We start from the raw sequence: 14,182 nt of genomic DNA on the forward strand, positions 1-14,182 counted from the left end.
ACTGCTATGCTCTCCTCTGTTTTCTTCTTGTAATTGAGCAAACAAAGCGTCAAAATTATATCTTCAGTTTCAGTCTTTGTGAAAAATCAATCCAACCACCAGTAGTGTACTCCTCGATCTGAGATGATTCATTTTCCGTATATGCGGTGCACTTCTGTTGGTACATACTATCTGATATGCTAGGTTTTTTTATGGAATAATACTGGAATTGCTTGAACCATATGTCGTAGCCTAGCCTTGTGGAGGGTACTTACTTGTTCATCTAGTTTTTTTAGGGCAAAAGGGCCACAGCCCCAGTTGGTCCATTAGTTACTAAGAATGAAACTTGACAGGTTTTACATCGTTTGTTATTACAGCTCCTGTTTGTTTCTCAAACTTTGCCAAACAAGAAGAACTGCTAATGTAGCAACAGAGAGATGAAAAAGAGTATATCAATCCCTTACTGCACCTTCCATATACAAATTAACATGATGATGTTAGTTTCGTCTTGCGATTTTATTGAGAAAGCCGTTTGCTGTTTCCTGGAGTATTTTCTTTGGATGGCTAACTTAATTGGTGATGACACCAATCCTAGATTTTTTTTCCTTTTCCGAAAAGGGGGAAGACCCCCGGCATCTGCATCATCATGATGCACACAGCCAAGCCTAGATACAAGTCATTGTTCTTGGTTAAATAATGCATTGTGGATTGATAATGGCGCGTCATGCCTCTGTTGTTTGAGATGCTACGCGAATTGGACTTTCCACCTCTCCGGCGTGTGCTAATCTATATTTACAGCTCCGGTTTTGCTGTACTAATTAACTATGCTAATTTTGCATTTTTTTCTTCTATACATACATTTCAAAATGGTTTAACTGTATATGCATCTTGGAAAAAATGTAAATGTGTTACATAACCTGTTCAAATAAAAAATGCAAAATTTTGTCGATGTGAGTTTTAAACAAGCATTCTCGTCTTTTCTTTTAATCTATTTTTAATCTACCTATGTCTCGCCTGTAGCAAGTAGAAGGGCGAGATCGCCCACGCGCGGCCCTACATGGGCAAGCCCGACAACGCAACATGGTTTTTCTATTTTTTTCTTTTCCCTTATATATATATTTCAAAATGGTCTAAATTTATATGAATTTTGAAAAAAATGCATAAACTGTTACATATCTAGTTAAAGTAAAATGCAATTTTTTATATAACTTTTAAAATAAGTGTTCTCGTAGCTTTTAACATGTTCATTAAATCAAGAAAATATAGTGTTTATGTTTTCTCTCTCTAAATGCTCATGTATATTTTAAAAAGGATCATATTCATGCATTGTCAAATAATGTCCACTTTATCATGTATTGAAAAAGATATTCACACATAATCAAATAATTTTTATTTAATAAATTTTTCTAGCTATTTAAAAAGAATTAATCATCATTTATTTAAAATAAGTGATGCGTCAACTCACAGAATGTGCATCGTTTGATGCATAGGCTCAGCTAGTTCATTTATCCTATCTACAAGTACTCCCTCCGTCCGGAAATACTTGTCATCAAAATGAATAAAAGGAGATGTATCTAGATGTATTTTAGTTTTAGATACATCCCTTTTTGTCCATTTTGATGACAAGTATTTTCGGACGGAGGGAGTACCAATCAAAGTCACTGGGCTTAATTCAGAGCAGGGTTGAGCATATAGGTCACTGTGCATCTGACTACCATTTGTCACGGGTTAGGCCTTTGTTTTTTTTGCATGCCTTTGTGCATTGCAGGGCCCAAAGAAAAGACGGGAACTCCGATATGACACACACTGTAGCACGTGTTTTCCCAGTAATTTAGTTTTCTTTTGCCAAAAGCACGCACGTTTTCGAAATTGTGAAAAACAAAACGTGAATATTTTAAAAATGTCCAACATTTTTTCAAAACAAAATTTGTTCTTAAAATTTCTGATCACTTTTTGAAAAAATACAAATATTTTTCGAGATTTCCATACAATTTTTAAAGAATGGGAACTATTTTTTATATCACGGACATGTTCTGAAAATACGAATATTTTGTAATTTGGACAAGTTTTTTTAAAATTTACGAAGTTATTTTTTGCAATTACCCTACATTTTTATAAAAAAAGGAACAAAAAACAAGTTCAAAAAACCGGAGCGGATGGACATGGTACCCATGCAGGAACCCGAAACACTTGCGCCTGCTCAATAAAAGTTTTCTGAACCTAATTCTTAACCTTGTGCTTGCTCAGTAAAAATTTGTATAAGGGTGTATAAATACAGTATAAATATGAAAAAAAGAAATACACATTAATAGTAATAGTAGCATGGGGTAACAACCAGCTCTGCTGCTATTTAGTAGTAGTGTGGGTCCTACCCCACACTATTGCTAACACAAGTAGTAGTAGCGCTGAGTCAGGCCCCCTCTACTACTAAAAGTTAGATGCAGCGCGATAGCTGTAGCGCCAGAGGCCATTACCCCCACGCTATTGCTACGGCGCGGTGATGGTAGCCTTGGAGAAAGAACGAGGATGGCGGCGGTGCTGCTCTGGTTGGACGGTAACGGTGTCATGGACTAGGGGGTACTAACCTGGTCGGCCTGTGCTCCTCGGATTGGGCCGATGGGACTTCATGCATTCTCAAGAGGGACTCCGGAGGCAGTGCGTAGGAGGCGTGATCGAGACTACCTTCACCGAGGACTTGTCGTATACTCCAAGATATCTCCTGCCGCCTTATGCCTAGATACCGACCTTGTAACCCTAGATACCCTACTGGGCGTATATATAAGCCGTGGGGTTTAGCCCGTAGAGGGGACATCAGCGCAGCATTATTCACCTAGCCTTAGAGTTAGACCACATCTTATGATCCTGAGGTAGATCAACTCTGTACTTGATACATCTCCATAATATAAACAAGAGCATGACGTATGATTTTACCTCCATTAAGAGGACCCGAACCTGGGTAAAACATCGTCTCTACGTTCCTGTTATCATCTGCCCGTGATCCACAGCTCGGGACCCCCTACCCCGAGATCTGCCGGTTTTGACACCGACACTGATGCTGATGCTTTCATTGAGAATTCTGAGGTGAGATCGATAGAAGGATCGATGGAATAAATACAAATTGCTTATGAAATAGAACATAAATACGCTTGCAACAATACGTCAAGGAAGCTACAAATTAGTTCGCACCATGTGCCATGCGTTAATGTATAATCCAACTTAAAGCTAACTGAGGAGAACCGAAATAAGCATACATAGCTCTTTGAATCTCTGACAGAGATACCTGTTCAGAGAAGCATTAGTGTCAAAATTTCAAAGTTCAAGGATAACCAAGTGAGTTTTTAGCATTACCAACTACCAAGCTTCTTTGCAGGTTTGTAGTGGTGTCTTCAGTATTAGCTGAGATAGTTATCATATACTGGATACATGCTGCACAAGAGTGATCATAGGGCATCCTACTGAATCTCGAAAATCTCAAAAACAGGTTCTGAAGACTACTTGCAATATTAACTAAATCCAACTTTTGATATTTTTTCTTTGCTAATGATAACCGGCTATAGGGCATCGAGAGATCTGCCTCGCCTGTATCCAGAGATTCTACTAGTCCAATGACGTAAATTGCTTGGCCTGACGAAGAACTAATCCAAAGTACCTCCTAATAATGTTCTGCTGATGCATTATAAAATGGAGCTACAAATGAATATAGGTTTTATGTGTGGAGGTGGGGGGGGGGGGCATGTGCCCCCTTGTCCATATTCAGCAAATATGAAAGTTATCACAAAAAGGGGGCATTGCCCTCATAAATGGGGTTACATATTGGCACGGTGTTGTGAAGCACAAGGCACATACTTTCTTTTTGCGTGGTGCTGTGAAGGACAAGGCACGTACTGTAATTCCTATAAATAGTGTTTTGTTAATGTGAAAATACACAAGAGTGCTCGTCCGCGCCAATGAGACGCTATTGATTCCATTCAATTGATTCCAAGACAAGTTCAGATTTATCAATCCATCAAGAGACGCTATTTCCTCTAGAATTTTACCGTTTAAATAGTTGCATGAGAAGTCAATGCTCGATATCTCCAAAACACCATTGCCTTTGTATTTAAGTTCTTGCCTCTTGATGACTACCGACATATCGATTGATGAAAATCGAAAAAAATCAATGCTGGCGTCAGGTTCCTGTACGTATGGCTTAACTGTTAGATTTGATAGATGATGAGGTATGGAACCTGATACTTCATTAGCTGCCAGATTCAGATGATAAAGATTTTCGAGACTTGTGATATTATTCGGAATATGCCCATAGAACATGTTGTTGCTCAGCCGTAGAAACCGTAGTTCCTCCAAGTTCCCAATCCACATTGGCAATGTTCCTGAGAATTTGTTCCTTGCCAGATCTAAAAAAGATAGCTCTGTGCAACTTTCTAGAAATGATGGAAACTTGCCAGAGAAGCTATTATTACTTAACAACAAAATTTGCATGTTTCTTGTTCTAAAACGTTGAGGAAGTTCTCCTTCAAGAAGATTGCTGGCCAAATCGAAGAAGGATAAGTTCAATTCACATAAAGACATTGGAATCTAACTTGTGATGTAATTGGAAGATAGAGCTATCCAAGACAAGTGTGGACCCCCAAAATTTGATGGCAGGGGTCCTGATAAAGAGTTTCTTGATATGTCCAATCTGACCAGATTTCTGGTCAACTGTGGTATTCTACCAAATATATTGTTTGAACCAGAATATAGAGATCCCGGTGACATGTTACCCATATTTTCTGACAAGGTACCACTTATTTGATTATTGGAGATATCCAAGCCTATGACCTTTGAAAAGGCACTAGAGAACCAATCTGGAAACCTATCGGTTATTCCTGTGCTTGAGATATCAAGGAAAGTAAGATCCACTTGCCACTTAAGCCATGCAGGAAACAGAGGCCCCATCTGGCAAGATGCAAGATGCGCTTCTTGCAGTCTAAATGGAGGAACCCAATCTGAACCCACCATAATGTCTAATTGATTATCAGATAAGTATTGTTCTGTCGGATCATTCAAGGTTAAGATCTCTAAGCTTTTTAAACCATGAAAGTGTTCTTCTGTAATCAAACCATCCAAGTGATTGTTACTTAGATCCAACAATAGTCAAATTTGTGAGAATGCCGATTTTAGATGTGTGACGCCCCGATTCAATCATACACTAATCATGCACGCAAATGTGTACAATCAAGATCAGGGACTCACGGGAAGATATCACAACACAACTCTAAAAAGTAAAATAAGTCATACAAGCATCATATTACAAGCCAGGGACCTCGAGGACTTGAATACAAGTGCTCGACATAAACGAGTCAGCAGAAGCAACAATATCTGAGTACAGACATAAGTTAAACAAGTTGCCATAAGATGGCTAGCGCAAACTGGGATTCATATCGAAAGAGGCGCAGGCCTCCTGCCTGGGATCCTCCTAAACTACTCCTGGTCATCGTCAGCGGCCTGCACGTAGTAGTAGGCACCTCCGGTGTAGTAGGAGTCGTCGTCGACGGTGGTGTCTGGCTCCTGGGCTCCAGCATCTGGTTGCGACAACCAGGAAGAAAGGAAAGGGGGGAAAAGGGGGAGAAAAGCAACCGTGAGTACTCATCCAAAGTACTCGCAAGCAAGGATCTACACTACATATGCATGGGTATATGTGTAAAGAGGCAATATCGGTGGACTGAACTGCAGAATGCCAGAATAAGAGGGGGATAACTAGTCCTATCGAAGACTACGCTTCTAGCATCCTCCGTCTTGCAGCATGTAGACGAGAGTAGATTGAAGTCCTCCAAGTAGCATCGCATAAGCATAATCCTACCGGGCGATCCTCCCCTCGTCGCCCTGTGGAAAAGCGATCACCGGGTTGTCTGTGGAACTTGTCTGGGTGTGTTTTATTAAGAATCCGGTTCTCGTTGTCATAAGGTCAAGGTACAACTCCGGGTCGTCCTTTTACCGAGGGACATGGCTATTCGAATAGATAAACTTCCCTGCAGGGGTGCACCACATTACCCAACACGCTTGATCCCATTTGGCCAGACATACTTTCCTGGGTCATGCCCGGCCTCGGAAGATCAACACGTCGCAGCCCTACCTAGGCACAACAGAGAAGTCAGCACGCCGGTCTAAATCCTATGGCGCAGGGGTATGGGCCCATCGCCCATTGCACACCTGCACGTTGCGAGGGCGGCCGGAAGCAGACCTAGCCCCCCTTATACAAGAGCAGGCGTTCCAGTCCAATCCGGCGCGCGCTGCTCAGTCATTGACGTCACGAAGGCTTCGACTGAAACCACGACGTCGAGTGCCCATATCTTTCCCGCGTAGTTGGTTAGTGCGTATAGGCCAGTGGCCAGACTCAGATCAAATACCAAGATCTCGTTAAGCGTGTTATTTTGAAGTAACCGCGGACACCGACCAGGGCCAGGCCCACCTCTCTCCTAGGTGGTCTCAACCTGCCCTGTCGCTCTGCCACATAGTAACAGTCGGGATGGAGCCACCTGTCCTTCCAGCCCCCACATCGGAATCACTTGCGGGTACTCAACAAGCTGACCCGACTTTAGTCACCATCTGTATAGTATATGTATGTATAGTATATACCCGTGATCACCTCCCGAGTGATCACGGCCCGATAGTATAGCAAGGCAGACTGACAAGAATGTAGGGCCACTGATGATAAACTAGCATCCTATACTAAGCATTTAGGATTGCAGGTAAGGTATCAAGAACTGTAGCAACAATGACAGGCTATGCAACAGAATAGGATTAACCGAACAGTAACATGCTACACTACTCTAATGCAAGCAGTAGAGAGAAGAATAGGCGATATCTGGTGATCAAAAGGGGGGGGCTTGCCTGGTTGCTCTGGCAAGAAGGAGGGGTCGTCAACACCGTAGTCGAACTGGGGGTCGCCGGCAGTCTCGGGGTCTACCGGAAAGAAGTAACGGAGGGGGAACACAATAAATAACAGAGCAATCAAAGCATCACAAAACATAACATGACAAACGCGGTGCTAGATGTGCCCTAACGCGGTAGTAGGTGATATCGGCAAAGGGGGGAAACATCGGGGAAAGTATTCCCGGTGTGTGACGTTTTCGGAGAGATGAAACGGAGGTGGATTGTTGCATGTTCGCTGTGCTAGGGATGTGTGGCTGACGAACGGAGACTGTATCCGTATTCGTCTCGTCGTTCTGAGCAACTTTTATGTACAAAGTATTTTCATCCGAGCTACGGATTAATAAATATGATTTTCCAAAGTTTCAATAATATTCTGGAATTACTTAATTCGAAAATTTAAATAGAAAATCTTTTGACACAAGGGGCTCTACTAGACGGTGTGTATGGCAGTGGGGCCATAGGTTGGGTTTGACCCAGTCAATTTGACTGGTCAACAGAGGGTTTGTGGCCAACATGTAATAGGAACATTAGTAACTAGGGATTAAACTAACAAGGTCCCACACGTCATTGAGTGGTCTTTTAACTAAAAGGATTTTAGTGCGTGAGCAGAGAGCATCGGCAGCACATAGTAGCAGCAGTAGTAAGCAGAGCAGCAGCAAGGGCGGTAGGCAGAGCAGGGGCCGCGGGCGGCTGCGGGGGCGCGCCTTGGACGCAGCCAGGGCGAGCGCCGGGAGCGGCGGACGCGCGTGCAGAAGGGCGTGGTGCAGCGGCGAGTGCGACGGACGCAGGGCTGTGGTGGCGCCAGGGGCTCACGAGCACAAAGCGCCGGACGCGGCGACGGTGAACACGGGTTTGCTCGGGCGCACCGCTATAGCTCAAAATTGAGCGAACCTAGAGGCTAGTCTGCACCTACATGGGCATGGGAGCACTCCTGTGTGCCTAGCTGGCCCCGGGACGGCCTGTAGCCACGGCGGGGAGCACCACAGCGGCGGCGCGTTTTGACCGGAGCAAACGAAGACGACGACGGGACTATGACTATGGATCGAGAGCGGTTACGAATGGGGAAACCTGGAGGAGAAGTTCACCAAGGAGCCGGGGACGTGGTCGGGGAGGCTGGGGAGCGAGCTCAGCGTGGTGAGCGCACGCTCACCGCGAGTGTGGTCGCGGTGTCTACAGGCATGACGGCGATGACGGCACGGGCTCGAAGAAAACACGCCTACGGCGAAGATCAGGAGAAGGTCAGGGAAGAGGGGAAGCTCACGTTGTGGCACACGAAGGCCGTTGGGGGGGCTTAGTAGCGTAGGAGCGGCGAAACGGGGCGACGGAGAGGGCCGGCGATGGAGGCCAACGGCGCCGGGGAAGAACACAGCGACGTAGGCGACGCAGAGCAGCTCCACCGGCCGGCCGCGGTTGCGCAGAGGACGAGGATGACTTGGGAAAGCCGTCGGGTAGCTCGAGGCGGCTGCTGGCCTTGGCCACGGCCGGCAGGGGCCGCCGTGTTCGGCGAGGCGAGCCCAGAGGGGTAGGTGGAGAGGGGGAACGAGAGGATGAGGTGGCCGTGTGACGCCCCTGATTCAATCGTACACTAATCATGCATGCAAATGTGTACGATCAAGATCAGGGACTCACGGGAAGATATCACAACACAACTCTAAAACATAAATAAGTCATACAAGCATCATAATACAAGCCAGGGGCCTCGAGGGCTCGAATACAAGTGTTCGATCATAGACAAGTCAGCGGAAGCATCAATATCTGAGTACAGACATAAGTTAAACAAGTATGCCTTAAGAAGGCTAGCACAAACTGGGATACAGATCGAAAGAGGCGCATGCCTCCTGCCTGGGATCCTCCTAACTACTCCTGGTCGTCGTCAGTGGGATGCACGTAGTAGTAGGCACCTCCAGTGTAGTAGGGGTCATCGTCGACGGTGGCGTCTGGCTCCTGGACTCCAGCATCTGGTTGCGACAACCAGAAAGAAAGGAAAGGGTGGAAAAGGGGGGAGAAAGCAACCATGAGTACTCATCCAAAGTACTCGCAAGCAAGGAGCTACACTACATATGCATGGGTATATGTGTAAAGGGTCATATCAGTGGACTGAACTGCAGAATGCCAGAATAAGAGGGGGATAACTAATCCTGTCGAAGACTACGCTTCTGGCAGCCTCCGTCTTGCAGCATGTAGAAGAGAATAGACTGAAGTCCTCCAAGTAGCATCGCCAAGTAGCATCTCCAAGTAGCATCTCCAAGTAGCATCTCCAGTAGCATCGCATAGCATAATCCTACCCGGCGATCCTCCCCTCGTCGCCCTGTGGAAAAGCGATCACCGGGTTGTCTGTGGAACTTGGAAGGGTGTGTTTTATTAAGTACCCGATTCTAGTTGTCATAAGGTCAAGGTACAACTCCGGGTCGTCCTTTTACCGAGGGACACGGCTATTCGAATAGATTAACTTCCCTGCAGGGGTGCACCACATAACCCAACACGCTTGATCCCATTTGGCCGGACACACTTTCCTGGGTCATGCCCGGCCTCGGAAGATCAACACGTCGCAGCCCCACCTAGGCACAACAGAGAGGTCAACACGTCGGTCTAAATCCTATGCGCGCAGGGGTCTGGGCCCATCGCCCATTGCACACCTGCACGTTGTGTACGCGGCCGGTGAGCAGACCTAGCAACCTCCATTACAAAGGAAGTTGCATTAACGCAGTCCAACCCGGCGCGCGCCGCTCTGTTGCTGACGTCAAGAAGGCTTCGGCTGATACCACGACGTCGGGATACCCATAACTACTCCCGCGTAGATGGTTAGTGCGTATAGACCAAATGGCCAGACTCAGATCAAATATCAAGATCTCGTTAAGCGTGTTAAGTATCCGCGAACGCCGAACAGGGCCAGGCCCACCTGTCTCCTAGGTGGTCTCAACCTGCCCTGTCGCTCCGCCACAAAGTAACAGTCGGGGGCCGTCGGGAACCCAGGCCCACCTCTACCGGGATGGAGCCACCTGTCCTTTCAGCCCCCTTATCAGAATCACTTGCGGGTACTCATCGAGCTGACCCGACTTTAGTCACCATCTGTACAGTATGTATGTATAGTATAGTATATACCCACGATCACCTCCCGAGTGATCACGGCCCAATAGTATAGCAAGGCAGACTGACAAGAATGTAGGGCCAATGATGATAAACTAGCATCCTATACTAAGTATTTAGGATTGCATGTAAGGTATCAACAGATGTAGCAACAATGTCAGGCTATGCATCAGAATAGGATTAACGGAAAGCAGTAACATGCTACACTACTCTAATGCAAGCAGTATAGAGGAGAATAGGCGATATCTGGTGATCAGGGGGGGGGGCTTGCCTGGTTGCTCAGACAAGGAGGGGTCGTCAACTCCGTAGTCGAACTGGGGTCGCCGTCAGTCTCGGGGTCTACCGGAAAGAAGTAACGGAGGGGGAACACAAATAAATAATAGAGCAATCAAAGCAACATAAAGCATAACATGGCAATACGCGGAGCTAGGGGTGACCTAACGCAGTAGTAGGCAATACCGGCAAAGGGTGGAAACAACCGGGAAAGTATCCCCGGCGTTTGGCGTTTTCGGACAAATGAACCGGAGGTGAAATGTTGCAGGTTCACTATGCTAGGGACGCGTGGCGGATGAACGGGCTGCGTATCCGGATCCGTCTCGTCGTTCTGAGCAACTTTCATGTAGAAAACGTTTTCATCCGAGTTACGGATTAATTTCTATGATTTTCTAAAGTTTTAAAGTTCTTCTGAAATTCCTTGATTTATTATTAATTCGAAAATAAAAAGAAATTGCTATGGGTACCCAGGGAATGTAGCCAGGGTGTTGCATATTAGGCTGGTAGGTGGGGTCATTGACTGAGTTGACCCAGTCAAAAGTTGACTGGTCAAGAGGTGAATAGTGATGTGGGTCCCGCTTGTCATTTACTCTAGCTTAATTAGATTAGTCATTTTCTTTAATTAATAGTGGGGCCCTATGCCATAGTGTAGTAACTAACCTAGCTAGTATTACTAATTAGTCCCTAATCTAATTGCACGGCCGGCCAGTGATGGTTGTGCACACAGCACACCCACGCACGTAGCATAGCCACGGCCATGTCCATTAGCAGCAGCAAGCAGAGGGCAGCAGAGGGCAGCAGCCGCACCTAGCAGCAACTAGCGGCAGCAGCACATCAGCGCAGCAACTAGCAACGGCAGTACAGCAGGTAGCAACAGCGGCTAGCGAGCAGCAGGGGAGGAGCAGTAGCAGCTTGCAAGGCAGCACGAACCAGTATGCGGGCGGGCGACATGCAGAGGACAGGGGGCGCGGCATGGGCGCTGAGGCCGCACGCGCGGGCGGGCGCAGGGCAGGCCGGGCGCGCGGGCAGCAGGAGCAGCTCACGCACACACGTATGTATGCGTACATGCGAGCTCGGGTGTGCTTAGGGACGGCAAACGGCGACCGAATCGAGATGGGGGAAGAAGGGATCCGGAGGAGTTGCTCACCGCGAGTCCATTGGCACGCTCGGGGAGAGTCGGGGTGGACCGGAGAGGCGGTGGTGATGGCGAGACGGCGACGGCCGGACGAAGAAGACGAAGACTGCGTCGGCTACGCAGCTCCCCGCCTCGTTCCAATGCCCTGAACGGACGCGGTAGCGCGCGGCCAACCTCCAAGATGTGCTCCCGTACGCCGGAGAGGCCGGTGAACGCGTCAACGACGGCGAGGCAGCGGTGACCGTGTGAGCTTGCGAGCTCAAAATCGAGCCAGAGGAGATGGGGGACGATGGGGATCGAGGGGGGAATGAATGAGGGCGAGCTAGGGTTTCTGGGGAACGCCTTAGTAGGCCGAGGGAGGGTGCGGATGGCCGGCACGTGGCCCTGGCGCCATGGATGGCCGGCACGCACGGTTGCGCCTCTCTGCGAGAGGTAGAGGAAAAGGCCGGTCAGTTGGGCTGGGCCTGGTACAGTGTTAGTACTGGGCTTAGTGAACAGGTGGGATTTCCCCCTTTCTTTTATTTTGCTTTCTGTTTTTTTTCTTTTCTTTTTACTTACTTTACCTTTACTGTTTTCTATTATTTTCAATATAATTTAGTTTTAGTAAAATATAAAGTTAGTTCCTAATTAGTGTTACTACATATTCTAATGCCACAAAAACTTGGGCAACTAGATAAAATAGTTTAATATTTTATTAATCATAAAAGGCATAAAATTAATTGTTTTGCTACTGTTTTATTTACTTTGGGACAATCAAACACTTCCAAAGAGGTTGGTTTCTCCACCATAATTACATAAACATTATTCGTCTCACTCCGTACATTTTAGTTTTAATATTTGAAAACTTTTGTTGTTTGCCAAATTTTGAATTTGAATTTTAATCGGTTTCGAACTAACGCGGGATTAGCGACAGTAATTGAAGTGACGTGGCATCATTAGTAGAGGTTACTGTAGCTTGATTATCCGGGCGTCACAGGCCGCGAGTGGGTGAGAGTGAGGAGGCCGAGGAGGCGGGAATGGGATCAAGGAGACGAGGGGGCGCCCTTATCCCCTCGTCGGGGCACGCCGGCGAGGTGGTTCGATGGGAGCCCCGCCCCTTAGCGACGGGCATTTCCTATTTGGCGCTGCAGACGCCGGTTCTAGCTCGGTGCTAGCTGGGCCGGCCATTAAAACAGTTAGCGTTTTGCTTCTGCTTTTTAAAAAGTGCAAAAAAGAGCATGATTAAAATAGTTGAAGTCATGATTAATTACGAAAAAAAACTATTGTCGTCGTTGCGTACCGCATGAACATCGAAGGTCTCCTCGAGCTTAATGCTGAAGCGCCGATCTTCGTCCAGCTCAATGAACCAGTCGCAGATACCTCGGTCGTCGTGGAACCAGTCGCACTCCCCCGGGTGGTTTTCGTCGTCCGAGTACGACATTTTCAGCCTATGTTCATAATTCAAATATTAAACTAGATTATTAATCACGGGTTGACTATCGGTGATGTAACTCCTCCTTTCATTCCCGAGTGCATTATTGCACCAAATTGTCTAGCACACGGGAATGAAGGAGAACTTATCCAATATGAGCATTCAATAAGCAAAACCAAATCATAAAATAAATAAAGTACTATTCAAATTAGCATGCATTCAATAATTATAAGCAAAAGTACATCATCTCTTGGTGTCCGTACATTGTCGAATATTATCACTAATATAGCATCACTAATACAACTAGAACCGTAGCGTCCGACGGGTATCGACGCGGGCGGTGGACACCCAAAGATAAGGAACCATGACAGGATCATAGCTCCAGTGAGATCCCTGAAGAACCTGCCAGGTATTGTCGAACCTGCCCTCCAATGCAACCATGTAGCGACGGACGTGCTCGTCCTGCTCGCTGACACGGTGACGTACCACCTCCGCGGTGTCCGGAAGCCTCGGCACCGTCACTTGCCCACGCGACCGCCACCAAACAAAGATCGGGTCAACAACGGGCTGCCTCCTCACCAACCTACGTCCCCCGAAAGGTAGCACCTCCCAATACCAGCCCGGCGGAGCCCAGTCCCGAACATGGCCCTGATCAAGCAGGCCTCCACCGCCGAGTCGACGACGACGAGGATGCGGGATAGGCATCGCCGACGTCGATGCGGAACTACTTCTATATATAGTTAAATAAAGTAGTTTTATTAATTAAATCAACTATCTAGTTCAACTACTAATTAAGCACTTACTATAAATAAATAAAGTACTACTTACTAAAAACAAACTACTTCTATATATAGTAAAATAAATTAGTTTATTAAATCAACTAGATAGTTCAACTATATATATATGAAGCACTTACTATAAATAAAATAAAATAGTACTTACTAAAAATGAACAAATTAATTACACAATCTAAATTACAGAATATGAACTACATATCTAAATTACACCACATCTAATCTAACAAAAAGATCTAACAAAAATAATATCACCAAACATGCATATTCAACAATAATATCACCAAAAAAATTTATTAACAGAAAAAAAATCTAACATAATATGAACAAATTAATTACACAATCTAAATTAAACAATATGAGCTACACATCTAAATTACTACACATCTAATCTAACAAAACAAATCCATTAACAGAAAAAAAAGTCTAACATAATATGAACAAATTAATTACACAATCTAAATTACACAATATGAACTATATATCTAAATTACTACACATCTAATCTAACAAAAAAAATCTACTAACAGAAAAAAATCTAACATAACATGAACAAATTAATTACACAATCTAAATTACACAATATGAACT

The sequence above is a fragment of the Triticum aestivum genome, chromosome 5B, assembly GCF_018294505.1.
Source record: "Triticum aestivum cultivar Chinese Spring chromosome 5B, IWGSC CS RefSeq v2.1, whole genome shotgun sequence".
Lineage (NCBI taxonomy): Eukaryota > Viridiplantae > Streptophyta > Magnoliopsida > Poales > Poaceae > Triticum > Triticum aestivum.